Genomic DNA, 26,959 nt, shown 5'->3' with positions numbered 1-26,959 from the left:
TGCGATTAACCCCGAGCACGCAGGCTTGGGATTTCCCCACTATTGCCCTCGCAGTGCCCTTCGGTGTCACAGCAATACCCTCGCAGGATAAAGCTTAAGCACACAGGCTGCAAAAACTTTGATAAGAGAGATCTGTACTACAACATTAAAAAAATCCAACCTCATCCTCCCTTGTTTTGTTGCAAGGTATAGCTGCAGGACAAACCTGAGTGAAGGGGGATGAAATAGAGATTTTCTCCATCTACTTCCTAAACATCAGATGAGGGAGCATATTGCACGGTACATTGCAAGTTTGGGATGTGGCAAGATACCAACTGCATTTTATGTGTTGCAAAACCACCTCCTCTGTGGCAGCTGAGATTTCAAAGCATAAGCTCCGACCTTGGTAATATTTTTTACATATTGAGTCACTGCCGACACTGGAAATAGCAGGGGAAAAAGGCTGGGATTTCAAAGACTTTAATGCATGGCTGGATCTGCTAAGAACTGGGACAGCCCCAGCTGCCAGCCTGGCCCTCCAGCCCTCTGCCACTCTTCATTACGGGCACAAGGCAGCGACACTGAAACACTGTGAGGCGACGTAAAGCACTGGCACACCAGACTAGGCAAGAAGAGGATGAGGATTCAAACGAGGATGAGGCACAGCCCTCCAACATGCCCCGTGGGTAGCCCTAAGGGTGATGAGCACAACTGAGGGGGTGAGTCCTGATTTTTTATTACCCACCTCCAAGGGAGGCTGGCTTGAACACTCTAGCTCTTTTTTTTCCCTTATGGAAAAAATCAGGGCAGGTTCATGTCCTTTGTGAAGGCAAACAACCCAAAAACTACAAGGGGAGAGGAGAGAGGGGACTCAGCAAAGAGCCCTTTCCACTGGTGGGAGCAAAGCTAGATGGGCAGATGGATAGGGAAAGAGAGGAATCCTTCTCACACATGACATCCCACCCCATCTGGTCCCTTCAGACTGACCCTCAGCCTGAAGGTCTACTCCCCTGAGACACTTTACCAGGTACAAAATTTGATTCCCTGACTCCCCCCCTTCTCCCAGCAAGGGAAGAGCTGTCTCTGATAGCCCTGATTTGCTAAATAAAACACTCCTTGAATGCTCCCCGCAATAACATTTGCACAGAAAATTGACATTCTTCCTCCTCCCACCAGCCCCGACACTGTTTGTTTGTGAGTTAATAACTTGGACGCTCGGCTGAGCTATTGATCCCTTCTCAGAACAATCATTCTTTTGGGTCCAAAATACACAAAAAATAAAGCAATGAGCTAGTGATGGCAAAATGAACTTGCGCTGGCACTTGGCCCCATGGCATTGACACTGCAGGGGGACTCAGGTCCTTCCCAGCCCCTCGCAATGCCTTCTACAGATGCAATCACACGAAGCTGGATTTATTTCTCCATCCCTCTCCAACATCAAGGAAGAGCTGTGGCAGCTTGCAGGCAGAAAGTCAGCTTTCATGACCCAAAATTATCATTTAGCTTTAAATATTCATCACCTAACCAGGGCTTTGTAGCAGGACAGCTGGTCCATGTAGGTGTCCAGGCTACAGATCTCCATCAGCAGTGGTGCATGTGTACCATCATCTTTAGCTATAGGAAAGGCAGTGTTTCAGAGCCCCAACTCCCCCGCTGAAGGAGAGAGGGCAACACCAGATCAGTCCCTCCAACCAGGGAAGGGTGCCCTTTGGCCTTTTATTATATTAGACAGGACCTGGCATGCCAGAGGCAGAGCAAAGCTCCAGGTTTCATCCATTCCCTCCTGCCAGCACACACCTGGGAGCGGATCTCCCTCCAATACCTGCTGAAACAAAACCTGACTAAAGGAAACAATTAAGGTCTCTGCAATGCCCTCATCCTCCTTAACTGCTCCAGTACCAGCAAGGCATTGCACCACCTCTCCCAGGGGAATCCTTGCTCATGCCCCGATGCTGTATTTTTGCTTTGCAATCTGCTCACATGCCTCTGGCTAATTGTTCTTCAGACTGCTCTTTTCAGGGGAGATTTTCATGGCAAACAATCAATTTTTCCTAAGTTGCATTTTTTTCCTTCAAAGCCTTTGATGTCTGGGAAAATAACAGGCAACCTCAACACACGGCTGAGCATCAGGCGAGGGCTGGGAAGCACTAAGCGGAAATGCATTTAGTTGTCTGGGTCAAAAACCATTTCCTTTGTTAAATGATTATTATTGTTCCAAGAGGATTTCAGTGGGAATTGAGGGTGCTTAGATAGATGGATTCACAGGTTTGCTGAGCTTCTATAAGGGTCTCTATATCCTCCACCATAATTCTACATCATAACTTCCAACACCAATAACTCTTCTATGACTCCCAACAGATATTCCTGTGCCTTCCAAAGCAATAACTTCTCAATGAACTCCAGACCTGCCAAATCGACTGTTTTCCCCCTGCGGACGCCTGCTTTTTGGCCCTTCTCACTGCCCTCCTGGGAATCTTGACCCATTTACCTCTCCTTCTGGTTCCAAGCTCAGTGCAAGGGGAGATGAGATCAGAAAGCGATCTGCCTCGGACGTCAACAAATAGCTCTGGCACTAAAAGCTTTCAGTCATCTCCCATTTTCCTGACTGCTCTCAACAGCCGAGGATCCAGATCTGGACCTGTTCACACCAGGCATCTTTCTGAGCAACCCTCCCCTCATCACATGCAGCCCTTTCTCACATTGCTCATTTCTTCCCACTTGTACCTGAAAATTGTTATGAGCGTGTCGCAGGTCTCCCCTGGAGAAATTACTTAGGTTATTCACGGGGGCTAGAGAACAAACACTTAAAGAAGAAATAAATTGCAATGCATATCTTGGGTCACCAAGCCTCCCAGTTCAGCCGTAAGAGCAGTGCGCCAGGCACAGCGGCACAGAGCTGCTACCTCTCTGTGCACTTGATCTTAACGATGTGTTAATTAAGCTAAGGTTAGAGCTGCTTGTTACCTTATTATTTTTGGTTCTATCACAGTAATGCTCAGCGGCCTCAATCAGGAACAGGCTTTCCTCCCCCCCCCTACCCCCCCCCCAGCCTCTCTGCTTTTAAGTCACAAATTATTTCAAGATCTGGTAAAAATAAATGCACACAAGCAGGCTCTGCTCTTTTCCAGGGGATTTTGCTCTGTGAGGGAAGAAAGATTTCGACAGTGTGTTTGAATCAAAAATGAACATATGCAAGAGGGGAAGAATGATATGCATCAAAAGTTACCTTTTTTTTGTTGAAAGGTTTTCTTTTAAACAAAGAAAACCCCCAAAAGACTAATCTCACAGCACTAGGTGCTGCGTACAGAGTCAGTTCGTGCTGCAGAGCGAATATTGAGCAAGCTACAAGGCTGCCCAAAGGAGGACAGAGGAAGGATAAGCGATTTGGCTCCATTTTCGGGCTCTCCAGTTGCTATCCCACTCGCCGACCTGCAGACTCCTCCAACTGCTGGGGCCGAGCATGGCCGCCCGCCTCTCAGGTCAACCCCATCCCACGTGCACACAGAAAGCAAGCAGTGCTTCTGCGCCTGAATAAATAACCAAGTTTTAACAGACGACACTAAATTTGCTGGTGAGCGTGTTAAAGGAGTGTACCCTGGTGTTGGTCTCCCAGTGCCAGGCTGCCTTCACATGGGTGCAATGAGCTGCCAGTTCTCATCAGACCCCTGATGAGCCACCACAGGCACAGCCCTGCCTTACCCCTCCTGGGGAGTGGGTACCGGGGGGCCAGAACTGGGGAGCAGGAGCTCTGCAAACCATCCCAGTCTGAAAACAAACGGACTCCAGGAGGGACAGGCAGATGGGGAATGCCACAGGGGTAATTTGGGCAGGTCCTCTTGACCCCTGGCGGGATGCGGGTGACCGTCCTCAGGGGGTGATGCTGCTGCCTTGGGAAACCCGAATAGCATTCCCCGCCTCCACTCCCTGCCAGCCAGGGGGAATTGAGTCACGAAAACCTCTCGGGGTCTTTGCAGGAAGGTCTAATGCTTCTAACAGGGTGGGCACGTCCGACCACCGCAGGTGCCAGCTTTTCCTTACAGGTGTCCTTACATGCTGATGTAGGGCCAAGCCGAGGAGTCCCGCTGGGAGCATGGGGCTGGCAGCACAGCCCCCAAGCTGCACCCCAGCGTCCCACAGATGACCTGGGTTACCATCACGCCCATGCTATCCAAATTACTAAGAAACAATTAAGCTGATGATGGACCTCAGGACCACCACAGAAAAACGTGAAAGGCAGCCACCTGCTCAGCACAGGGCCCGGTTTCTGCAAAGGATCTGAAACCCAGCATCACATCTGTTGTTAAATGGAAGCCAGGACTCTTCCCCTGGTTTTCAACCGAAATCACCCTATGCCATTTCTGGCTGCTTCTGAAAACCACTCGAAAATGTAATCAGGAAATGAAACCTCTAGAAACTGTTAGTGTTTCCCTGCCCTGTGCTGAGATTGTCACTTCCCTTTGTGTTCAGTGCTGCTATCCCCATTGGGAAAGAGCTGGTTCTGTCCTAAAACTTAACCCTTAACTTTGGAAAACCTCTTGAAAGAAAAAAAAAGCCCTTTCTGAGGGATAAGCCATAAGAAAAAGGCTTCAGAGAAGCTCAGCAGTGCTTAAATGGATAATGAAGCAGAAAAGGCTCTGGGAACCAGGGCGAGAGTAGACTTTTCTGGGGAACACAGTGTCTCCTGAAGCAGCAAGTCCCCATTGGCTCTAGTTTTCCAAAGAGGTCTCGCAGCATGAAGCGATGCAGGCAGACACGCAACAACTTACTCGGGGGCTCTGGCATCCAGGCTTTGAGCAGGAAGGTGCTGCACAACTGCGCTAATTATCTGCTGAACATCTGTCTCTCCCCTACTACAGCGGGGCCAGAGGAGTCCTCTTGCATAGCCGAGGATTAGCGCTGGAAAAGATTTTGTTGACTGCATGATTTTGCACAGGAGGGGGAGAAAAAAAATCCTGCAGATTCCCTGGAAGGGAGGTATTTCAGGGCAAATCTCTTGGTTGAAGGAGGGGAATTCATGGTTGAAAACAGAGACCTTGCCGGAGCAAGCAGCAGGCACTCGCCCTGCCATGGGCTATGGGATTTAGTTCCTTGCTCCAAATCGGGGGGAGCTGGAGCTCTGCTCCTGTGGTCCCCCATCCCTCAAGCAACACCAGGGCATCTACTACAATCCAGAGGATCCTGGATTGCAATCCTCCTCCACCCAAAACCCCTCTCACGTTTGCCTACAGCCAAAAATGAAACTGGGGAAGATTAAGGGAGCAAAACCACAGAGGCATGGGGGGAGTGGGGCATGGCTGGGCTCCCCCCAACCTCTTGGTCCACGATCGGTGTTGGAAGTTGGAACTGCCCTTCAACAAAGCCGCTGGGTTTCGGTGGGAGGGGAGTCTGGGACGGCAGAGAGCTTGAGGAGGGCTCCTGCTGCGGCACCCAGCCTGCTCCCCCGGCAGCAGGCTTTAAGCAGAGGTTAACTGCCAAAGACCAGTCCGTCCATGGCCTTCCAAGGACTGCTTCACTTCCCTGGGATGAAGGGGGATTCCCAAGCTCACCAGTGGCTTCAGAATTTACAGCTTTTACGGACAAATCACTCAAACTTCAAGGAGGAGGGAGATGAAACTGGGCTTTAGATTTACAGCCTTCCCAGGTGGGGAGGGCAAACACTCTAAGACTGCACCATGGGCATGAAGGGGAAAGAAGGTTCAACCTTGCCTGGTCTGCTTCTCCCTGCCCAAAAGGCTAGAAAAGGCCAAAAAATAAGACTTCCAGTTGTGGTGTGGTACGTAGGGGAAGGTGTGTATCCTTCTCACTGTCTTGGTGGGGATGCAGTTCTCCCCAAATCCCTCTATAGCCAGGGAGAGAGGCAACAGCACAAGGGACATAGGACAGGCTCCTGGCATAAATCACCCCCTAATAAACTGAGGAGCCTCCTTTCTGGACAGGTGATGGAGGGGATCTGGAACTGCAGGCAATGGAGCTGGGTATGGAGAATACATCCTTCATCTTTGGTCTTCATCCCACCAACCTCAAGCGGAAAAAATCTGCCCAACTTTGTGTGACATCTACCACCCATCTTAAGGAGGTTTGTGGAAATCTGTGTGCGAAAAGCTTGACAGAAGCCTAAAAAACAAACCCGTAGTGAAGAGAAGCAAATCCCCCGCTGTTTAATTAGCACAAATGTCTTGTGAGCTGGGAATCTTTTTTTTTTTTTTCCTTCAAGACCATCAGGGGCCAGAAACTCACACTGTAACACAAACAAAACATCCCTTAAAATCAACTGGTGCTTTTGGCCAAGCAGAAACAGTTGGGATTTCCAAATATGGCCCATGGGAACATCAGCCCAAGCATTCTCGGGAAGCATCTTGGAGCCTGAGCTGTCTCCCAAGAATAAAATCCTTCAGTCCAGCACGACAAAAGAGCCATCGCATGACAGTCACTATCACACAAGCGCGCAAATTAAGCAATCAATCAAACAAGCAATAACCTGGAAAACAGCAGTGTGTGGTGCACATTGTACTGGCAGCGGGCAAGCAGAGCTGACCCATGGTTGCCTCCCATCACATGTGGGCTGTTGTGTTCCTTTCTCCACCAACATCACACCAACTGGGGGTTTCTTTTTGGTTTTGGCCTTTTTATCCAAGTTTGGGGAGCAGGACCCTTTCTTGGAGAGAATACAGGTATCCAGCAAAAGCATTTGTTTTGGACTCAGCCGCTATATAAATCAATGGTTATTCTGCAGGGACGTGACAGAGCAAAAAATTAGACATAGAATTTGCCAGACGTCAAGAAACTAGCTAGAAATTGTTGCGGTCTCTCCTGGGTCGGGGAGGGAATCCTGTCTCAAAGGTTTGCGATTGCGTGTGTGCCTCCAGCTTCACATAATCATGTCCCCTGAGGCAAAAAGAGAAGGAAGACTATTTAAAACCTCCCATGACTTCTTGCCTTCCATCTCTTTTAATTGCTTCAAAGGACATCGCCGCTGCCTGTCCACGGACTGAAACCCCAGGAGGTGATTTTTGGAGCCCGGCTGCGCGGCCCCGACACCGGGGCTGAGCAGCTGCTCAGCACCCAGAGGCCCAGATATGTTTGCAAACAGATCGGGCAAACGGCTGCGTGTTTGTGAGTGTATTTTAAAAATCAGATCCTGTTGGCAGGCAACTCTCAGACAGCAAGCGGGGCCAAATCCCATGAATAAATTGCTTGGAGCGAGTAGTTTGACGCGCCATTATTCATAACTAATGCAGTCCTAGTAAACAGAAAATGGAGGCCAAATCTGCCTGTATAGACACCAATGACCTCATCTGTTTTCATCCTATTTACTGAGCAAAATAAGAGCAGAAGAGAGCTACCACCATCCTCTCAAAGGGGAAATGGCGGGTTTGGAGGAACAAATATTCCTGACAGCTCTGGGGTGAGGCAGGAGTCTAGAGAGCAGGGATGCAAGCTGAATTCAGAGTCAGAACAGAAACTTGGTCCCACTTGGTGCAAAGACACAAATAAAACCAATCAAGCACCTCTCCCATCTCCGAGCAGCTTTTGCTCGGGGTTACGAAGAGCACAGCTTGCCTGAGGCAAGAAAAAAGCTGGAGCCAGCGGAGTGGGCACAGCACCCATAGGGCACCCCCCCTGAAGGCGGGTGCTCTCCTCCCATTTCCCAGCCAGCGTTTCAAAGCAGGTTATGCAGAGTTTTTTGGGAGCAGGCAAGCTGCAGTGCACTTCCCACCCTCTCCACAGTGAAGTTAGAAGCAAAACAAACAACAAAAGCCGGGAAAGTGAAGAGGGAGCAACTGGCTGCTCCTCCGCCCAGCACTGCAATCGCAGGCTGCCCAATACAACCACCAACCAGTTGGTTAAAGCAAGCACAAGACCCAACTCTCATGGTGCTTTCACGCAGTAAAACTCAGCAGAAGTCACTGCCAGGGCACATTGTTGGAGCAAAAACTCCATCCTGATTGCAGAAGGGATGGGACCTTCAAGAAGCGCAGGTCTGCTGACGCTGATGCAGCCACTAGAGCAGCAGCTGCTTGCAAGAAGCTGGGAGGCTACAAACCAGAGCACAGACGTGCTATTTCTGCCACGTTTCCTATGCTCTTTAAGAATTATATTTATTTCAATTTGGGCAATACATAGGAAAATTGTGAACACGGCTGTGATCACTTCTTCCTTGCTTCCTTTCCCAATAATACAAATTTTAAAGGCATTTTAGTTGCAAGCTGCTTCCACCATAAAGAGGCCAGCTCAGCACCTCTAGAATTTACGTTAGGGAAAACCAGAGCTGTTGACCTGCTGACTGCCACATTCGACTTGAACGCAAAGGGAAATACTTCTGTAAATGACAAAGAAAATTTATGACACTGCTTAAAAGTTACAGCCCATTAAAAAAATTGTCCTGATTTGAATCATTGACTTTTCAAAATAAATACTATTCTTTCATCAATAAGCTCAAAATATAAGCTAACCACAAAACCCCTTGGAAAAAAGAAACATAAAAATGATATCTCTACACATTAATAACATCTATTGATCTAACTGCAAGCATATGTCCACATACATAATTTTACCATATCACACATCAATAATACTCTACACTTTTTTCATATTAAACTATGCTATTCCCATGAAACCAAACTCCTAAGTATTTCCCTAAAAAGGCCCTTGCCATTTAAATGCACATCGGTTGCGTTTCAAAGTATTAACACCAAGAGCACATTTGGTTATGCAGACCGGTATTAACCATTCATAAAGTGAATGGGGCAGAGTCATAGGCATGTCAGAAAATTGAAACACTTTTTATTTGTAATAAAACCAACAGTATTTTCTCTGCCTCCTTTCACTATTACCTTCTTCATGTCTCAGACCCTGAATTTATTAGGCAGCCAAAGCAGCCTGGACCGAGCATGGCATTGCGAGCTCTCTGCACCTTGGTGTTTTGGACGAGGCTTAGCACGTTATAATCTGTTTATTAATGCTTTGAAGAGGGCCAAGCAACGAGGAGGAAAAACTGGCAGGTGACAATGTTATTTAGGCTAATCAAGAATATGATGGATAGGGGAAACCATCGAAGTGAACAGCAGTGCCAGGCAGTGAGGAAGCCCAGCGTGGTGATAAATGCAAGGCACTGCATGCTGCAAGGGAGATTTTGAGCTAATCACACACATTGCTGCAGTCTAAATTAGCTGGAAACAGCCAGCAAAGTGATGTCAGCCTTTGCTCTGCGGCCACAGCTAAAATGGCAAACAAAATGTTAGGTGACATATAAAAACCCAGGATTATAAAATATGTGATGGTATAACTCAGTGGTATGCCCTGACCTGGAATGCTCTGATCAATCCTGGATATCCTGCATAAAAAAAAACAGAGGAAAAGGGTTTCTGTTCAGAGATGGGCAATAAAAGCAATGAGATGTAGAGAAAGAGCAGAGTCTGAGACTTTAATTTACAAAGGAGGCAGATAAACAGGAAGAGGAAGGAGGTGCAGGGAGCAACGAAAGACAGCTGGCAAATGCTCTTCAAAAATGGCAAGGGCAGAAGAAGAGTCCACAAAACTGAAAAGGAGACTTGAAGCTGCTTTATTTCTGCACACATAGTGCCCAGTGCACAGCCAGCTCCTGGGCTGTGCCACCTCCGAGCATCCCGCAGACCCAAACCAGGGAGAGTTAGGAGCACAAATTAAATGCTTTGATTTCTAAGAGGACTGGTAAGCGTGTAGTGGCACTGGCGGGTGGTGAGTGTAGGAAGGGCCGTGCCAGGGAAAGAGCACCAAGGCTGAGGGAGACGCCACCATGGCCATCATGAGGTCTTATGGACAAAACCTGCATTCAGCCAGGAAAACGTGACCTGTTCCCCACAGGAGGTTGGTCCCAGCTGGGCAGAGCCAAGGGTCAACCCATGTCCTGCAGCAGGCAGGCTCTCCACTGCACCTCTTAGTGCTATTTTAGGTATTTATTGACTTGGGTTCTCTCTCTTCACATGTCTCCCTCAACCCTTGATAAAAAGCACCACTTCCAGGGTACCACTATGAATGCAGTGTCCATATGGCTCTCCAGGGCAGCCACTGCTCAGCATGGGGAAACTGAGGCAGAGTCCCCACCTTCCCTGACACCACTGGGTTGCTCCTCAACACCGCGCTCCCCACATCCACCAGCTGCATCCTAAAACCACGGTTGCCCAGGGGTGGACGGGCGGACACAAATCCTTGCACGTCTCTCCATCTCTCCCCTCCCCATTTTTCTGAGGTCCAGTGATTTCCCAGCTGATGAACACATTACCACCTCATTCGGCAACGCCTCGGAGGCGCTCACGTTTCAGGCCCCGGCGAGAAAAAGATGAAGTATGAAAATCCCTTTCCTTTCCAATCCAGTCCTCCCAGCACCGGCCAAGGAGCGAACACAAAACGCCTCGGAAAACACACAAAAAACACCGGACGCGAGAGGCCGTGCCGAAGTCGCACCATATGCAGGTGTCAGGGAAAAAGGTCTCCTGTCTCCCACGCCAGGCTGCTATCTCCATCACACAAAGCCTTCCTGTGAGGGGTTGGTACCTGGAGGGGACCCTCTCCCTCCGTCAGCTCATCAGCAACCTGGACCAGGCAGAGAAGAGGTAGAGGATTCACCCAGCTGTGCCCATCAGCACCAAGAAGTATCTGGAGATGGTATCTAGCCTTGGAGGCTTCAAGTACACCCATGCTGACATGAAAAGCTGTGCATATGAGCCCTTGCTAAGATACCACCTCACCGTTCAGCTACAAATATCACTGGGGGCATTTTTATCCCAGGCATCACTGCGGAAAGCACAGTCCCCTTTCCCTATCCTCAGACCTGCAGGAAAGGGAGAAAGGCATCAGGTCAGGCCAAGAGTTAAACACTACCCCAAGGCGTCTCCTGGTGACATCCCTGTCTGCAAACGACCGTATTTTTTTTTCAGAGAGGGTGCAGCACATTGAAACCCATGATACACACCATGAGCTCACCCCGCTTCTGCAGCCAGTGGCTCTGGAGCCCCCGTTCGGGGTATTACTTAGGAAAAGTGAGACAAGCATCCACAGGGGTGATGGAGAGAATGTCCGGTCCTGCTCCAGGAGAAGGGGGCACATCGGACAACCTTCCCCTTCATCCAGGATCCTTGGGAAAAGGCATCAACTCTGCCAGCACCTCAGGCCAATGGAGCTTGATGCTCGTCAGGCAAGGCCATAAGTCTCCTCCCTGAAACGCTTTTTGGAAAGGGAAGGGGTTTATAGCAATTGTGGCATTGGTCCTCGTAAGCCCAAGCAGAACAAAAAACCCCGCAGCAATACTCCACGCTGGTTAGAATCTCCCCGTAGCTAGAAACGGGCTGGTCACACCAAATTTGTGCAGGATTTTGTGGAAAGTGCAAAAGAAAATGGGACAGAGGTTTGTTTAGTGGCAACAGCCCAGTCCTGCCTCTTTGACATTTGCTCTGAACCAGTGAACTGCACAGCATTTGAACTTTTGTTTAGACAGATAGGTCTGTGTATTTAGAAATCCTTGAAACTCATCCATCTGCAAAGACAGCGACTCTCGATAATGCAAAAGCTCTAGCTGGGATGCTGAACTCAGCAGATCTCTCTACAAATGATTCCTATTAAAGTAAAAAATTACAATGCAAGCGTCTATTAGACAATCCAAGCCTGACATAAAAAAGGAATTAAAAAAACATAATATGTTCATGCCAGCCATCTTTATAGACCACTGAGGAGCTCAGGGAAGGCATTGGGACACCCGTTCTCCATTGCCTGCCCGGTGCCAAAACACACCCAGAGCAATGCACCCTCCACCACCTCTGGGACCATCCTGGCACAGCCATTCTGATGTGGGTCTGCTCAGCTCTTCAGTGTCTCTAGAGATGGAGACTCGAGCCTCCTTGCCTGGCAGTCAGTTTGGACATCCATCCACCCTTCCCATGAGGTTCAGCTCTCCTGGCACCCAGCCTGAACTTCCCTCACTGCATTTTACACCCATGGTTTATTGCTCCGAGGACACGAGGGCTGGTTTCCCAGAGAGCTTTTTGCATCTCTGAAAGCTTACAGCTTTTTTGGGTTTTCTCTTCTCCAGCCTCAACATTCCCAACCCGTGGCCTTGGGGATGTGGGACATGCTCAGGTCCCTGGCTAGTTTGTCTACCACCAGCATCAGCAAAGCACTGAGAAACTCATCACAGGTGATGGGTGCAGCCACACACCAGCACTGGTCCTGGTCCCCTCAGCACGGGCATGACGCACGGCTATCAGGACCAAAGGAAAAACACAACCATCCTAACCAAGAGCCTCATGACCACCTGAGGCCAGAGCAAGCTGAAGGAGAGCCCTCCCTGTGGTTTCCCTGGCTGGGCAAGAGGGTGGGATGTGCCAGGGAGACCCCGCTGGCGCCGTGTCCCTTCTCCCTCCCGACATGCCGGGCAGCAGCAGCGCGCTCAGCTTCCAGCTCCCTGCCCCCCCCCCCCAAAGCCTAAACCAGCAGATTATCACGTTAACGCTTCAAATGTTTAATTTCCTGCTCCAATTACACCAGTTTTGCAGCAGGAGAGGCGGGAGGGGGAACAAACGAAAACAAGCTGGGTCTTTCCAAATAAACCCAGAGCGACTTTGAGACCACCGGGCTTCCCCCTCCGCTCTCTGGCTGGAGATGGGGGGACGGTGCTCACGCCAGTGAGGTGGCTGGATGTAGGCATAGGAGCCACCTGAGTGCTGACCTCTCAGGCCAGCAGCGCAGTCGCTCTCCATCCCGCTGCTAAAATGAAAAGGTCCTTTTGTTCAGCGGCTCCCGTGATCTCCACAGCGCTGCGGAAACATTTGCTGCACCGCAAGAAAAACAAGGCAGCTGGTGTTTGCAGAGCAAGACAGTACCCTGCCGCAGAGAGGGGCCGGGGGGGAGCGTCGAGGAGAGAAAGGGGATATGGTAGGAGGAGGGCAAAAATAGTGGGAGTAGGGAGGGGAGGGCGTGGGAGCGCGGGGGTGCAATGGAGCGAAAGACGGAGGGATGAAAAGCACAGAGGGGAACTGAGGGAGAGGGAAGGCGAGAGCACGAGAAAGGGGGAACGATAGTGTGGAGAAAGTGAGGGTGTGGAGAAGGAAAGAGGGACAAGCGAGGAGGAGAGAAGCGCTCAGGAAACTTCAGGCTGTGGCTGCATGCAGGCTCCAGTGGAGCTGCCTCCGCCTGGATGCTCCCTCTGCCCCATCCATCGGGTTGCTCAATCCTTCCCAGAGGAAAAGAGAGATCTGGAGTAAAAAAGATATCCCAACCCAGGCGCCTTGCAGTGCAGCAAGTCCAGCTTGAGCTGCTTACAAGGGATATTAAAAAAATAAACCCGTCGCCGAGCAATCACTCAGCCCGAAAGCCCTACTGGCTGCTTGCAGGAAAGAGCGGGGCTCTGGGGCTCAAAATCCCACAGAAAACACACAATGATGGCTCTGCAGCATCCCACTTCCCCCCAGGGGGAAGGTGGCCCCCCATTGCCCTCAGCTGGGCTGGGGCAGGGGATCCCAGCTGCCCGCAGAGCCGGGGATGCTTTCCCCTCAATGCCTTTCCCGGAGGCCGCCCACGGCTGCTGTTATTTATAGCTCGCTGAGCGTGCACGTCGCACCGAGCTCACCCGAGCGCGCAGGGAAGGAGGCGAGGAAAAAGGACCGACCTTGGGGTCGGGGCCAGGAATAGCCGCCAGTGGCCAGAAATAGCTAGTGCCATGTTCAGCCCTGGTTCTTCGAGAGTCGCTGGATCAGAGCACGGTGTTTCCAAGATTTCAGCCCCAGCCAGGATAGGATTGATTTCTCCTTCGGATTCATGTTTCCCCCCCAAGACCCCCCCCATAGCTGCTCTCCAGCTCCAAAAAAGCTGCCGGGTGGACAGAGCAGGTGGGAAGGGGCAGGAAAGCAATCCAGCGGCGGGGAGGGGACGACTGACCTCCAGAAAATGTGCTGGAAAAGCAAGGGAGGCAGGTCGCAAGGAGGGGCGGGTTTCAGCACCTGCTGCCGCGAAGCCCGCCGCTGACCTGGGAAGGGGCGACGCAGGGGAGCAGATTCCAGAGGATTTTGGCAGCGTGCAGTGATCGGCGCACAGCTCGATGACTCCTTTGGGTGCCTGCGAGAATTTCAGCACATGAGATCAACACGGACGGCGTGCAAGGCACAGAGACCGTCACGTGTGCGCCTCCGTCCCCCCAAGGAGGCTGCAAGCGGAGACGACCACCTCCTCGCCCCGGGCATGCAAGGTGTGGGCATCCTCCCCATCCATCCAAGCACGTGCACGTATGAACACGCGTGTCCCTTTGCACGTGCAAACACAAAGCCTGGTGCACGCCGCCACGTACAGCCCACACGCAAAGGACTTTCCTGGCTGCCCTGGCAGGACCTGACTGCAAACGCCCCGGACCCCAGCACACCCCCCCACCACCCACCACCCTCCTTGCTCCACGCTCGGCTGCGCCAGAGCTGCCTGCCCTGAGGCAGGGCTGGATGCAGCTCCCAGGTCAGGGAACAGTGGCTGAACCCTTCTTGCCAGGATTGCTGGTGGTTAGGGAGATGGTGTGAGACCACCGGAGTGAGAAAGCCTCATCCTGCTGCCTCCAGCACCAGCCTCCACAGCCCAGCTGCTGCCAGAGGGAGACTTTAATGATTAACCCTCAAGTACCACATCCAGGGGCCAATGCTTGGGCAGGTAAGTGGAAGACGAAGGCAGACAGGGGAGCATGGTGCAGCCTGTGCAGAAGGCTGAAAGCCCTGGGTGAGCGGTGCTAACCCACCGGCTACCTGGCCTGCAAAGGAAACCGCCTCAAGCTCCCTGCGGAGAGGAGTCCCTCACTCCCTACTGACCAAGAGGAGGTTTGAGCAACTGTTCTCCCATCCTTCCTGTGTACTGCCTTCCCCGGAGAGCTTCCCAGCCATCTCCAGGGTGCTGAGGGAGGGATGCTGGTGTGTCTGCATGAGTTAGGACTCCTTGTCTTCTCCCTTGCCCCACCACTTCCCAGGAGAAACTCAGCCTGTCCCTTCTGCAAGGTCTCTGTGTGTGGCTGCTGCTTTCCTGTGCACCATGGCCATAAGGCCCTCACTCTGTGCAGTGCTGAAAGGCTGAGCTGCAGGAATAACTGTCCCCAGGCTTTCTTCCATGGGTTTTGAGCCCCATTTTGGATATAGAGGGAAATCCAGGGCCCACCTGGTCCTGCCCCCCAGCTGGACCATCACAGCACAGACCCACAGCAAAGCGCTAAACCAGCTCCCAGTGCTCCTTCCCACAAGCTCTGGAGGATGCTCTGAGCACCGTCTATCCAATCGCAGCACAGCAGATATCCCCAGTGACAGACGGGGAGAATATTCCACCCCTTGCTCCGTAAAGAGCCTCTCCTGCTTAATTTCCTTATCTCGATGCTGTTCTTCCCAGCCCCTTGCTGCTTTGGGGTACCGGTGCTGAGGATGGTTGTGTGAACGCACCGGCAAGGAGCCAGGCAGGGCGAAGGTGGGCAGGGAGGGAGGCAGCCCTGGGAAGTCTCCCAGCCCAGGGGATGCGTAGCATCAGACTGGTCTCACTGGGCGGCAGCAGGTTGTGCTCGCACAGCTGGGGCGTGAGGGAAGGGCCAGAGAAGGCAGAGAGAACAAACAGAAAAAATAAAGGACGCCCTAAGCAAAGTGTTGAGTAGAAAATACGCCGCACTGGTCCAGACCTTCCTACCTCCTGCAAAAATACACACATGTAGGTATTCAGCAGTGGGGCTTGTACAGGGCTGGTGGACATGGCTCCTGCAGGTGTTCCCCATCACCTCCAGCTGTCCCATCCTCCTGCGGCAGCTTTGTGCATGGGTTTGCAGGGTGGCCCGATAGATATGCTCCCTACCAAAGCAGCCCAAATTGCTGTGGAGCCAGGCGCTGCTGTGAGCACACAGCAAGTCTGCAGCATGCACCAGCTGGGGGAAAATGTCCATCCAATTGTGCAACACCAAAGCCCTCTCCCCAAACCCATTCAAAAGCAGCAGCATCCCCTGTTTGCAACACACCTCTAAGCTGAGACCGTGTCGGCCCAAGGCCCCAGAGGGCAAAGGCTTAACAGCATCGGCTCCAGGAGAGCCGTGTTACAGCAGGGCCAGGACAAGAGCAGGGAGATTTGTGCATGCACATCTGGGGCAGAGCTGGCCCTGAGGAGCCTGCGGAGGCCTCCCTGCCACCCCAGCACGCAAAACTCAGCCTCTGGTCCCAGGGTGGGTTGTTTCCCTGCCACCCCAGCATGCAAAACTCAGCCTCTGGTCCTGGGGTGGGTTGGTTGTTTTTTTTGTTTAACGAACTACTCTCCAGCCTTGTAAGGCGAGTCCCCACGGCGCCCAAATAAGCTGAGTATTTTTGGCTGCTCTCCCTGCAGCCTTGGGCTGGCCTTTGGGAAATGCATACCCTGCAGCCCTCCATGCCCTGGTAATTGAAGAGGCTGCCGCTCCTCTGGGCCAGAAAAGGGATTACAGGACACGCTTAAGGACTTGAATTCATAACCTTCATCCTCCCCCAGAGCTCAGGTCCCTGCCGCCTGAATTGCGGCAGCGGCACCGCTAGCCGGCAGCACCGCCAGCCATCTCCATCCCGGGCATCCGAAGGGCACGGCTGGTGTTTGGGCTTCAAGCTGGGGCAGAGCATGCTGCCCCTCCGGGCTGCTTGCAATTAACTGCTTTTGAGGCTGCAAGGAGACAAATGACTATAATTTCACAAATAGACTTTATCTTAAAACGAGCGCCTTACCCAACACCTATTGATTCCTGCTCCCCCTCCGGAGAACTCTCTGCAATTAAGTTGTCACATCCCTAATGCCCACGTAAAAATGAGCCAGCTCCAGTGTCTCCCAGAAAACCTCGCCCGCATAGGATTGCAAAACACAGCTGCCGAGTTTCCTTTTTACCCCTGAATTAGGCAGAGATGAAATTTATCTCGGTGGTAGACAGCAAAGCTTTCATCTCCATCCCTCTGGCTGCCACACAGCTCGCAGACAGCTCATGTTTTGCCTGTTCTCTTCCAAACTGCTGATGGTTTTGCACAAAAGTCAGGAGGATAGTACACTCCACAGGCAGCGCATTGGGGAGAGCAGAAACTCATTTTGGGGGGCTTGTAGCCCTTGCAGAGCTGATCACTGGCTGCTGGGACAGAGGGACATGCTGCAGAGAGGGGGTGTAGCTGGTAGCACCCCATCAACCCGAGGGCTTGGCACAGGGGTGTCATGGGCTTCCCTGTCCCACGGCCTGTCCCTGCCCTGCTGGGAGTCCCACTGGCCTGGGACACAGGCTGAGCAGCCCCAAATGCAACACATTAGCATGCCATGCCTCAGTTTCCCCATCGCCACAAACAGTCTGGGTGTTGGTGTCACCTTTGCCAAGCAGAGGAACAGCAGCACGGGTTCCAGGCACACGGTCTGTTTGCAACCAAGGGGGGCTTTCTTTCCTGAGAACAGATGAGGTGGGCATGAGAATTGCTATTTCCCCCCTCAAAAGGCTGATTAAGTTGCTGTTTTTAATACCCAGGCTGGGATCATCACCATGACACAACCATATTTCTCTCGCTCCCCGGCAGAGTGGCTCAAAGGTTTGCAAGCTCAGCCAGAGCTGCTGTGTTCCCTGGACCCTCCTAGGGACCCTGTGGAGAAGCCAAGGGGAGATGGAGGGAACGTGAAAAAGTCCTGGGCATGCAGTAGCACAGCAGAGTGGGATTCAGCTCCAGGACAGACGATGATGTCCGAAAATCCTGAGGTTTTTGCATTTCCAGCACCCCAGCCCAGCTCAGGGGGAGGATTTCTATCCCCCAGCCACCTACCAGCAGACAGAGGGGGCAGCCGAGGGGAAAGAGAGCACTGAAAAATTTTAACAGCAGCAGTGGGAAAAAGCCACAAGAGAGACCATGGTGCCAGAGATTAGGAAGGGATCTTTGAGATTTAACAGAGATTGGGGGGCTAGACCTAATTACACGCCACGCACTCCGGCAGCGAGCCACCGGCTGCTGTTCGTTTCACCGATGCTGTGTATAGATTTGATAATTGCTGCCACGTAGTGGGGATAATCTTCCCCTCACCATCTCCCGGCACTTATTTCACTGCAGGGAGAGTCGCAGCCTCTCTCTCCAGAGAACCCTGCACCCGTGAGAAGATCTGGGAAAGTTTAGGGGTACAGATACGTGCACCCAGGTGAGTGCTCAGCCCTGCAGCATGAGTGCACCGTGGTGGTGCTGGGCAGTCTCTGTAGGAGCATCCCACCCCAAAACCTGCTGGCAAGGGAGGACTTGGTCCTCTTCACCGGTAAAGCCAGTGTCATTTATTGATAGTGTCCCCTTGAGGCAGGCAGGGGACTAAGCAGATGCGTGAGAAAGGCTCTGCAAAGCATAATAAAAGCAAGAGGAAAAGCCACGCTCATAAAACACCAAATGCCAGGAGTTAATAGGGGGCACCGGGGGTGCCACAGCTCTCTTCTCCGCCCCGAGAGGACCCCGAAGGAGCTTAGCATTGCAATCATTTTACCCGTAGCATGAAACCCAGCCATCTCTTGCTCGTTCCTAGGAGGACGAAGTGGCCCCCGTGCCCCAAGTGGCAGGGCTGGATCCCCGCCGGCGCTGCCGGGAGCGTGGTGGCAGGCGTGGAAAGGCGAGCCCCCCCGGCCCCCGGCTCCCGTCCTCCCTGGAACGTCAATCAGGCACCTGCCAGCGCGGCCAATTCACTTCCATTTGGAAAATTAAAGAAATAAAATGAATCGTTTGCTTAATTTGAAAGGGTGGCAGGAAGCAAAGACGCCTTGGGCCCGTGCCAGCGCGCGGAGGTCTGCTGCTTCTGGCTCGACCGCGGGGTTTCGCTAGAGGAAGCATCAGCTTCTTCCTTTTCTCTGCTTGCTGGACCAAACAGCCCCCTGCCCAGGGCCTCCCAGTCCGCTCCCACCAGCCCCTGTGCTCCAAAACTGGGCAGGGGTGGGCAAGCACATGGGTGCTGAGAACACTGAGTGTCCCCACAAACCACGTCCGAGGGCCACGGGGACCAGTTGCCCTGGGAACGCCGCCCCACCGCCGGCCGGGAGGGTGAAACAGCCGGGTCCGCTCAGCATCACTGCCTCCTCGGGGGTACCTGGGGTTTGGGCTCTGCCCTGTCAGGGTGCTGGTCCCCGGGGTCCACCGCCACAGCGCAAGATGGGAAGGAGGGAGCAAAGGTGGCGGTGAAAATGATAGGGAGGTGCAGGGCAAGCACCTCCAAAAATGTCTTCTCTCTGCACCCCTACGGGCTCAGCCCTGGAAATGCCCCCCCCCTCCCCGCCCCTCAATTTTCATGATTTTGGGCACTACAGGCACTACTTGCTATTGTTCCCTGTCTCAGCCGATCTCAGCTCCGGGGCAAACTTCTGCCCACAGGAGCTGGCCTCATCCGGGCTCTGCAGCCCCAGGGTCTGTAGGATCCACTCCTGCTTTGTCCCAGGGAAGGCAGAAGGTGCCACCAGGAGAGGACCCTGCCCTCCAGCCAGCTCTCCGAGACTGGACTGAACCCCGGGTTCTGTCCTTCCCCCTCCCTGACATGTCTTCCTCACTTGCAAGACAAAACATCATCTCTCATTGCCTTTTTCCTCTTCCCCCCTCCAACCAAGGCGAATCCCCAAATCCCAGCTCCTTCCTGCCAAACACACGTGCACCTGCAGAGCAGCTGGTGCCAACATCCAGAGCAGAGCCAAGCACAACAAACGGGCTAAAGAGCCCTCACTGCACAGAGACCAGCTTACAAAAACAACCGTATTTCACCCAAACTCTATTAAACTGTCTTGGGTTATTGCTCCATTTCCTTTCCCACCACTGAGGATCAAATGAGATTTCTGTGGCTACACAGAGATGCTCACATGTCTTCCCTTCAGCTGCCCCTTCTGTGCTCCGTGCAGGGTGAAACCCACCGTGGGGTGGCACAGCCTTGCATGCAAATAATTTCCCCTCAATGATGACTTTTTCACATTGGGAAAAATACAACTGGGAACACGCTCCCGTGTGTGGTTACCCAATGGGGCACCCAAACCATTTGCAAGCTGGGGTCTCCTTGCAAAGCCTGAGCAATGGGGTTACACAGGCTTCAAAGCCAAGAGGGACCGGTGTGATGGTGGTACCAACTGGCACGGCTCTGCTGTGTCCTGACACTCTTCACCTGAGGGTGCCCACAAGCTCCGACCCCACTCTTTGTGTGGCAATTAATGCAATGAGGCATTAACCAAGGAACACGGCACCACTCCCTTCCCGTTCCCTGTGAGCATCCCTCTCCTTTTACCTTCAAGCTTTTGTGTTTTCCTCTGGTAGACTTGAAAGCCAGCTGCAAACTAGGCTCCCTGTTTACAAGTCAGAGAATTTAAAAGCCATGCAGGAGATTTGGGGCGCAGCTCCCATTAATTTCAACAAGTTTTATACATCTAAGCCTCAGCCATCAGTTTCTAAAAAAAAAGAGGCTTGCTTCAAGGCAAAAAGTAGCCAAGAAAAATGAACTTTGCTTCCACAGGCTTTTTGAAATAAAAGTACCTGAAATGCAACAGTTCTTGCAGGCACTTGGAAGGCTTTGCAAATAGATAAAGGCGTTTGGAAACTAAAATCATGACAATTTCCGCCGCCTGTCTTGTCCCACAGTATCTGCACACACACAGGCACCTCCCCTGGCTCAGCCATCAGCAGTGTCTGGAGAGAAAAAGTCCAAGAAGTTTAATGAACTGTCACAGCTTAACAAACTAATCCCTGCTTATGCTCACCTCATCCCAAATGAGAGGCTGGGAAAAAAACAAGTGGGTAACATAAGGCAGCTATCTCTTATCTGCTCTGTTCCTCTGTATGGGCAGATGATTTAGCAGACTCCTGGGTCACGGCGAGGCATCGCTTGCTCCTCCACAATGCATGGCCAGAACTGAGCAAATACCTTGCAATAATTTCCCATGAAAAGTTTGCATCTGTTTTCCAGAAATACTTCGGCTAAAGGTAAGAAATATGCATGGGAGCAGCATGGCTTACGAAATGCTCATGCAAAGATGGCTTTGAACTCGGACATGAACATGCATTTGGCAGACTGGGTGTAGAAAGACAGTCCTCACCCTTGGGCTATTCATTCATGGCACTGGATTTGTCCTCTGCTGAGAGCAAGACCACTGCTGAGCAAGCCAACGTGGAGGGAGAGCAAACGGACAAAAAGGAGGAGGTGTTTTCCTCCTACGTGCACCAAGAAAGATTTTGCAAAAGTTTTGGGGAGAACACTGTGCCCCAAGAAAAACCTAAAGCAGGAGCCACCAGCACATCAGCTGCCCTCCCTGAAGATGTAGGGAGCCCAGCACCTTTATTCCAGCATCCTCATCCTCGAGAGGCACAGCTGGGCAACTTGCTGGCAACCAGAAAAAACAATGCAAGGCAGGCTGCTGCTGCTAAAACTCTGGACAAGCTGCTCCTGAGCAGTGTAAACATTTGCTGGCAGGAAGCACTGGGTAAATAACACGCAGCAGGGCAAACAACAGCAAGTAGCATTTTCTTGGTAAAGCAGCACCCGGGCTTTCAATCAAAGCTCAAGTCTGTATTTTCTTAGGCCCTTTATTGAGCTATCAGAAGGCTTTACCTCTCCCATCTCCCTTATAAACGTGCACATGCACATATGCACGAGCTCCTGGTCCCCGACATCTTCCCCTCTACATGAACTGCTTTCTGGCAATTCCTGGAGCAGAAAGGGAAGAAATTCATTGTGTGAAACATCACTCGCTCCTGACCGGCAGCTCCGATCTTCATAAAAGCCAGTGCCTGAACACAGCATCATATTCTCATAACGTGGGCAATGTTTCAGAGGTGCCTGCAGGACAGCTGGTACCAAACTGGAAATGACTGCAATGGCACTGGGACACAGGTTTAGCTGAGCAACAAAGCCTGGATGTAGATGCTATATCAGATGGTAATGCTATATCTCAGCAAGAATGTAGGGTTTATTTGGCACCTTTTTTTGCATCAAGGTAATGCTTTTCTGATATTGCAAAGAAAATCCTGGTTCCAGCTGATGCTGACTTGCTCTAAGGTAGTGGAAATACCAGCTATGTTGTCAATTTGTCTCACGGGGTTGACATTTTGTCTCCCCTTTCTGGGAGACAAGTTTCTAGGAATAGGTTGAAAATTTTCAAGAAAAACTAACGTGCACAGAACAGCAAAAAAGAAGGGAGCGGGGAAGTTGGTGGTGGTCCCCAGAGGAGTGGCGAGGAGGTAGGAGATTAGGTCACACAGCACAGATTTGCTTTTCATGTCTTCTCCAAGAAGACATCCAGCGGCTTCAGCTCAGACTTCTGTTGCTGCTGACACACAACACCCTGAAGAAATGATTCTCTGTAGGAAAGCGAACGGGGTGACAGGATCTGTTGCCAAACTCTTACATCTCACAGGGGGAGAGAAGGGAGAGCAAGAGGAAATGAAAAACAAATCCTAGAGCCGGGGATGTGCCAAGGGGTGGCTGCAGCACGGTGTTATCTTTGTCGGCAGAGTGGGCTCCGCGGGGGTCACCACGGGAGAGGGGATTAAGCACTTGCATCCAGACAAGTGGACGTGCCTCCGTAAAGGCGGGTGGAAAGGGGAAGCTGCTCCAAAAACCAGTAGGAGGGCAGGTCTCACTGGGATGGTTTTATCCCTGTGGGTTGCATGGTTGGCAAAAGCACTGGTGGGACCTGGAGAAGATAAGCATGTTGGTGGTCTCCCTGACTGGACTCTGCTGGCCAGCCTTCCCATGCAGGAGACAACCCTGCATGATGGGATGATTCCCACCTGGTTTGGTGCAGCCAGCCTAGGAAGAATGAAGGGGATGCACACGGAGGAAGAAAGGGAAAAGGAAGAGGTGAGAGCATTAAAATATAAATGAGACAAGATGGTTATGCAGATACTTTTAAACCTACCCAGATGGGAAGCCACAAGTAACCAGGTCCCCACACACCATTAGCACATCACTTATTAATCACCCATTAATGAAATGGCTGCAGATACCAGAGTCCCATTTTCTACTACTACAATATTTTTCAGTCATTCCTCCTTCCCTCTCCAATTTTATTTCCAGAAATTCCTCCAAAAGCTAATACCCAAGAGCTGTGCTTTAATTTCTCTTTTCCTTTCTTTCAACCAAAGCTTTAAAAGAAACAAACACAAGCAGAAGCAGCTCCACACTAAGTTTCCATCTAGTCCTTTTTCCATGCAGGACTCGCTGCGCGCTGATGAAAGCCCAGAATCCCTTTGGAAACTTGCACATAGCTTCTCTCTCCAGCTCTGCCCGCAAAAGCACATTCAAACCTCTAACCTTTTTTATTCCAGGCAAATTACTTGCAAACCGAGCCCAAGCCCCCTAGAACGTGTTACGTCTCTCTTACTATTTGCAGAAGAGCTTCAATGGGCCAGCAAGAAAGTGTCTGGTGTTCACCCATAACGTCTGTGGGCTGACTGCCTCTTGTGCTGTGGATGAGGCACCTAAGAATAATCCTGCACTGGTGTTGAAAAATAACAGCACCTACTGATAATATGTATATGTTGTAAGGCATGAGTATCTATATTGCCCTTTTCTCGTTTCAGAGAAACAACTTGCTTTCTGGATTCAGTAATAATTTCAGCAAAACCATGGTTGCAAGAGATGCAGTTTTGGAAGAAGCAAGCAACATATCGCTCCGCTATTTATAAAACTTTAAAAATACATGTACAAACATAAAAGCCCCTGCTCATACACATACCACCTTATTTGATCAGACCTCATAAAAACCAGATGCTATCTTGGAAACTAACTTCCTTGGGAAAATAAACTGCCTGTAGTAAATCCCAGGGCCAGCACGGGCAGCTGCCCTGGTCCGCTGTCTGCGCGAGGCTTGCCACTTCGCAGAGTCTCGGGACAAACAGGGCAGCATTAAAGCTCTCTGCAAAGCAGGAAAAAAACCAGAGAGAAGCCATGAAACTCTCACGGCAACCGCTAGCAGGGAGCCCGGCTGGGTGCTGGGGTTTTGGGGTGATGGAGGCAGCCAAGCAAATAAAAAAAAACCCCCCACAACCCACGGATGTCAGCAGGTTGTCAGTGTCTCGGAGGCACCGCCATAAAATTCGCACGCAGCGAAAGGGCTTGCCGGTCGGCGGGAGGGCTGGCGAGAAAGAAAACAACACGCCGGGTGACAGCGGAGGCTCCGTGCGGGGAGGCTGTCAGCGCCCGGAGGTGGCAGAGAGCCTCCTGCTCCACCAGCCCCGCCGCCAGCGAACCACGCCGGAGCGTGCAAGCGGGAGGGCAGCGATTGCACGCGGACTCGAACGCGTGCGACGCCGCTTTCCTGCAGGCACGGAGTGCCGGTGGTCTTGCACAGACCGGAGCCGGTTGCATCACGCTGCCATCAGCCAGGCAAACAGCGCTGGCGGGACGGAGGGTCAGACCCGGTGCTCGGATGCTTTGGCGAAGCTTCCCAAGCTCGCCGACGGAAATGAAAGCGCGCTGAGCGCGGAGGGATGCCTGTCCCGGATATTCGGCGCAAGGAAGAATGTGGAGTTCTTGGAGCGGGCACGGCCACCCGCAGCTGTGCAAACAACCCTGCCGAGAAGGTGACTTACCTTGGCCCCCGGCCGAGATCGCAGACCCCCCGCCTCCAGGAAGCCTTTCCCCTTGCCTAAAGACGGGACAAAGCCGAGGGCTGTTTCCCAGCGGGAAGCTACCGTTTCACGGACCAGCGCGTTAAACAAGCTGGCTCGGGTTAGGACCGAGCATCGATAGCCACCGTCAGCCCGACCCAGCCCAGCACATAGTTGCTCCTCAGTTTTAATTTATCCCTGCAGTCAAGGCAAGTTTCTCTGCCGCGGCAGAGACTGCAGGCGAGAGGGCTCGCTGCGCTGCTTGGGTCTCATCCCCCACCGCAGCATCCCCCAGCGCTGCAGCCCAGGAGGGATCCCACATCCAGTTGGATGGACAGGAGGAATGCGAGGCCCCGATCCAGGAAAGCACATGCTGATCCGTCAGCACCCGAGTACTCCTGACCCCTGTCATCTACAGGAAACTAACTTCAGATGGTGAGAGAGGCAGGAAGGGAGAATGATCCGCACCAGATCCGGGGGGAATCGGACGTCCTGGGGTGGGCTGGCTGGAGGTCGCACAGGAAAATGCCGTATTGGAACCTGGATGCAACCCCGAATGTCGGCAGGTCCCAGCCCAGTCCCCAGAAGACCGTACCGGGCACCACAGGCAGAAGAGGAAGAGAAAGGGACGGCCAGCGATCTGGGAGGCGTGGGCCATGCTCCTGGCTCCACCGCAGCTTCCCAGCCCCGACTCCGGAGGTTTGGAGCCCGGGAAGGATGAAGGTGCTACCAGCTCTGCCCTCCTCACCTCCAAATATAGGGAAAATACTATTTTTCTCCTATTTTGCCTCCCCAGACTACCTATCGCGGATAATAGATGGAGTCTGTAGGCCCTACAGTAAATAAAGATGGAAGGGTTTTTAATTGCACAATTACACTATTTTTCAGAGATGGGGTGAGGAGGAGGAGCGGGGACCCAGCACAATCTTTAAATCTTTGTTTCCCCAGGCTCCCTCAGCCTGTTTCCTCCCAAGCTTTTGTGCTACTTCAACCAACTTTTATTTTTGGAAAAATAAACCAGAACAAATGGCAATAAATACAGGCAGGCTTAGAGGGAAACTGCCGGGAGAGCTCCGGATCCTGGCGGTGATCTCCTGATACTGCTGAAACCTCGGGGCCCATTTCTCCCTGGTGGGAGGCAAGGACCCTGGCGGGAGATGTGTAGACCACAGCGGCAGCCCTGCTGGGTGACCCTCTTGCCCTGGCCAAGGAGCAGTTTGCCCAGCCCCAGCCAGGAAGGGGCTCTCCCCAAGCTCCCGGGCTCGGTGTGACTTTTCACTGCATGCAGCTATTGGATCCAGATGGGGAGAGGAGATGAAGAGCTGCTGGGCAGTCGCGGAACAGGCACAGCAATGAGGCCACGGGGTATCGTGGCTTGACCCTGGGGATGGAGCCTGGTCTGGTGGCAGCAGAAACCGCCAGCTGCAGCAGGCTGGGTGGATGGGGGCTTCCCTCCCCAATATCCCTGGGAGGGGAGAGGGATGCTGTGCTGTGCTGTGCAACAGGCTAGGTTGAATTCAGGCTTTTCAGGGTTGGGACCAGGGATGCTGTTGTATGACAAAGAACTAGTTTATCCAGAGCAAGTCAGTGCCCACAGCCACGCAAAATCCTACTGCTCTGAGGTCACTCATATCACATGAGTACATCTATCATATTTTCCTATGTCTCAGCTTAGAGACCCCTCTAACCCCTGCCAACAGAACCTAGCAACGGCTGAGAATCTCAGGTAACTAATGCCAACTGAAAAAAACAGAATAAATATTCAAATTAATCAGAAAAATAAAAATGAGAGAGGGAGGAAGACCTGGCAACAGGCTAGTTCCTGCCTGACACTGGGACCACTAACTTAAATGATCCAATGACCAAGCCATCACACAAAACCCCAATTGCAATCACTGGCTTCTCTTCTCAAAGCCGTTTTACAAGCTTTGAGGACCCCTTCCAATAAAAATGGTCCGCTCAAGGTGATGGAAACCAAAAAACCCAGAACAACACAAACCCTTTGTTCAACTGCAAACCCGGCCATGGGGACACAGCTGACCCACAAACCCAACACCAAGCAGCACATGAGCTGATGGTCATCCCTCGCTGACCACCATAGCCTCAGCATGTCTTTACTTCAACCTTGCATCTGTGACAGAGTCTCCTCATTTGTCTTCTTGCACTGGACTGTATAAAAGAAGTTTACAGAAAAAGACAAATACATCACAGCCACTACTCTGAGTCCACCCTACTGGCCACAGTTCAAACGATACCAAATGCACATATTTCCCAAGCAAGGCAAGAGTCAGACCAGCACAAAAGAGTAAGCCAGACCACAGAGAAGAGAAATGGGCAGGCAGAAAGACCAACCAAAAAAGCCCTACTCTTAGGATGGGTTTCAGGAGAAGACTCTTAAAACTGCTGTTTTATTCCAA

At 52.0% G+C, this 26,959-nt stretch overlaps 1 protein-coding gene across 5 annotated transcripts in view; it reads right to left on the bottom strand.

Annotated features, from left to right (window-relative positions):
• CNTFR (ciliary neurotrophic factor receptor) overlaps positions 1–26,959 on the bottom strand; it is a 214,230-nt gene that overhangs the window by 113,127 nt on the left and 74,144 nt on the right. Inside the window, exon 1 of one of the 5 annotated variants that reach the window (XM_075020559.1) lies at positions 9,285–9,303. The exons of the other annotated variants lie outside the window; for them this stretch is intronic. The gene's annotated coding sequence lies outside the window, so the exon portion shown is untranslated. Of the gene's footprint in view, positions 1–9,284; positions 9,304–26,959 lie in introns of those variants that run through there. 5 annotated transcript variants of the gene reach the window in all.

The sequence above is a fragment of the Buteo buteo genome, chromosome Z (genome assembly GCF_964188355.1).
Source record: "Buteo buteo chromosome Z, bButBut1.hap1.1, whole genome shotgun sequence".
In the NCBI taxonomy this organism is placed as follows: Eukaryota; Metazoa; Chordata; class Aves; order Accipitriformes; family Accipitridae; genus Buteo; species Buteo buteo.
Note: the sequence above shows the minus strand (reverse complement) of the source record. Positions and strands in the feature narration are given on the sequence as shown.